Here is a 3219-nt window from a genome sequence, read left to right as displayed (position 1 = left end):
AATCAGATCTTTCACAAAGGAATCATAACTTAGTGTGTGAGTTTCAGAACACGCACGGCCACAGGATCGAGGATTGCCACCAACTCCGAGAAGAGGTAGCTAGATGAATTAACAAAGGTCACCTCCGGGAATTACTTAGCGACCGAGCCAAAAATCAGTTCCGAGAAAGAGAGGCAGCCAAGAAAAATGAAGTACATGAGCCACAACACGTCATCCACTTGATCTTGGGAGGCTTCGATGCCCCGCAGGAACCCGTGATGAGAAGGAGAAAAATATCCATCACAAGAGAAAAGCAAACCCGGGGGTATATACCCAAGGATGCCCTCACATTCAGCGAAGAGGACACCGGATCTTGTCTCAACCTCACAATGATGCACTGGTAATCTCTTTCCTTGTAAATGCTTTTCAAATAAAATGTGTACTCGTGGATCCAGGTAGCTCGGCCAACATTATCAGGTCGAGGGTGATAGAGCAGCTTCGACTGCTTGGCCAAATCATGCCCGCCACTCGAGTTCTCAACGGATTCAACATGGCAAGTGAAACGATGAAAGGAGAAATCACCCTCCCAGTCACCGTGGACGGCACAACCCAAAATGCTAAATTCCATGTCATCGAAGGGGACATGAGATACAATGCCTTGTTCAGACGACCGTGGATACACTGCATGAGAGCAGTACCGTCCACTCTCCACCAAATGATGAAATTCCTGACAAAAGATGGGATTAAAATCGTTTACGGGGAATAGCATGAGGCGAGGGAAATGTTCGCAGTGCACGACGTGGCACCAACACCAATACCTCCACCCGCAAAAAAGCCAAAGGGTAATCAAACTACACCTTCGATTAGGCCCAATTATACAAAGTAAAGGACTATACCACGTCCCCATCTCAAGTAACTAGGACATATCGATTCTCGAAACATCATCGACACATCCCACACTAAGCTATAACCATCTCCCTTTTCATTTCATATTTCATACTAACCCTTATGCAGGTGCCTGGCCGGAGCAGTCAAAGCGCTAACCCAGCTTGAAGACCTTAAGGTTTTAAAGCATCCGTTGCACCCTTTTCCTTCGACCGGGTTTTTATCCCCGAAAGGGTTTTACCAGCAAGGTTTTTAACGAGGCAGCATCTGCATGCTACCTAATAGAGACTCAACAAGTATTCGAGGCTTCTTTCACAATCAATCTCGAACACTAGGGACATCCCCCCCGAAAAGTCATCTGCTCAGAAAAGCCAAGAAACGCCAAATGGGATCCCAATAGAAAAATGATGTACCGGGCCAAACGGTCGACAAACCGTGTCCATATAGCTGGGCCCCCGACGGTGAAAACTTGTACACTTGTACCACATAATTGAAGAATATCTTTTATCAAAGCATCATGCACTCCAAAAGAAGCTCGTCACCTCCGCAAAAACGACTTCTCCGCCAAAAAATGTCCCAAACACTCGGGGACTGGCATCAACATTTCAACACCAGAACGACCTCTAGGTCGGGACTCCAAGCTTATAAGCCCTCAATGAGGCAACATGAAAATCGCGAAACATCTCCAATGCTAAAAGTACCCCGAATACTCGGGGACTGGCGTCGGAATATCAAAAATCGTACGACCTTAGGGTCGGGATCTCCAAAATCATAAGCCCTCGATGAGGTAATACAAAGTTTGTAGATAATGTCTCCTGAGTCAAGAAACCCTTAACAACTCGGGGACTACTATCAAGCACCACCTCCATCGACTTATTAAAACCCGAGGCCATAAGACCTCGAGCGGGCAGACTCAGTCCCGTAAGACCTACATGAGGTAGCAACTATATCTGTAAGACCTCAAGCAAGGCATGAACCACACTTGTACCAAGTGACAATATCTGTAAGACCTCAAGCAAGGCATGAACAATACTTGTACCAAGTATCCAAAATTGTAAGACCTCAACGACATGTAAAATTTGTAAGACCTTACTAAAGGCATAAACCCGATCCCAGAGTTTTGGAAATATATCGAACTTGTAAGACCCCTAAAAAGGCATACCCTTGATATAGATGCCGAAACTACTTCACTAGAGACTCAAAGGCTCCGGCCAAACACAAATGAATCTGATCACACGGCTGTACCAGCTGAACTAACGCGACTCAGGGATGCTTGACCGTCGCTAAAAGGCGTAAGAGCCATTGTCTCCATCCCACACAGGCCTTCAACTACTCCGAATCTACTTTGGAAAGAATTGATTAAACAGGCTATGCTCGATACAGGTAAAAGAGCTTTGACCACATCAACTCATAAACATCGTCTTTGAGATACTCAGCCTCCGAGCCAAACCTCCCGAGGTGCTCGATCATCGCCATATAACGACAAACAATCGAGGTTTTTTATTAAGCTATTGAAGAGTCAGGAAAACACTATCTAAACTTATCGAGGGAAAAATAAAGCCCACACAAATGGCCGCATCGACTAAACGCGTAAGAGCCATTGTCGCCAGCCTAACAAGCCTCAGGGACACACATATAAAAGGTCGCACCAACCAAAAGCATAAGAGCCACTATCGCCAGCTTGAAATCTGAAAACTTGAGGGTCAAAATGAGCTCGAGTCGTAACCAGATTCGGAGACTGGACTCAAAACAGTTAACCAAATATGCCTACTTGCAAAGGAGCAAGAGCTATTGTCGCCAGCCCACACTAAAGGGTCGCTGTGACCCAAGGCATAAGAGCCATTGTCTCAAGCCTAGTGATCCTCAGGGCCACGCAAACAAAAGGTCGCTTCGACCCAAGGCATAAGGGCCATCATCGCCAGCCCACATAAAAGGTCACATCGACCAAGCACGCAAGAGCCTACGAGCTATGCTAGCGAGCCCCAGGGCCGCATCATAAATCTAAGGATTCCTACAACCTCAAAGGTCGACTGATCAAGCCAAAATCCCGGCAAAGAGGAACCTGGAAGGTACATAAATCACGAGGTTTCCCCCTTATACATATATGTAATAAAATACAAGCTCCATTTACAGCGTACTGTGAAAACACTATATACAAAGACAAAGAAAGAAAATAGACGTCCCCCTTGGGGACTACCGCCCGACGACCGCGTCCTCGCCATCTTCGACATCGGATAAAAGGAACTTGGCATCATACTCCTTCGCCTTGGCTTGCTCGATCTCCTCCGAGAGATTGAAACCCCTGGCACGAACTTCCTCAAGAGTATCCCTCTAAGATTTGCACTTTGTGTACTC

The sequence above is a fragment of the Nicotiana tabacum genome, chromosome 3 (genome assembly GCF_000715075.1).
Source record: "Nicotiana tabacum cultivar K326 chromosome 3, ASM71507v2, whole genome shotgun sequence".
In the NCBI taxonomy this organism is placed as follows: domain Eukaryota; kingdom Viridiplantae; phylum Streptophyta; class Magnoliopsida; order Solanales; family Solanaceae; genus Nicotiana; species Nicotiana tabacum.
Note: the sequence above shows the minus strand (reverse complement) of the source record.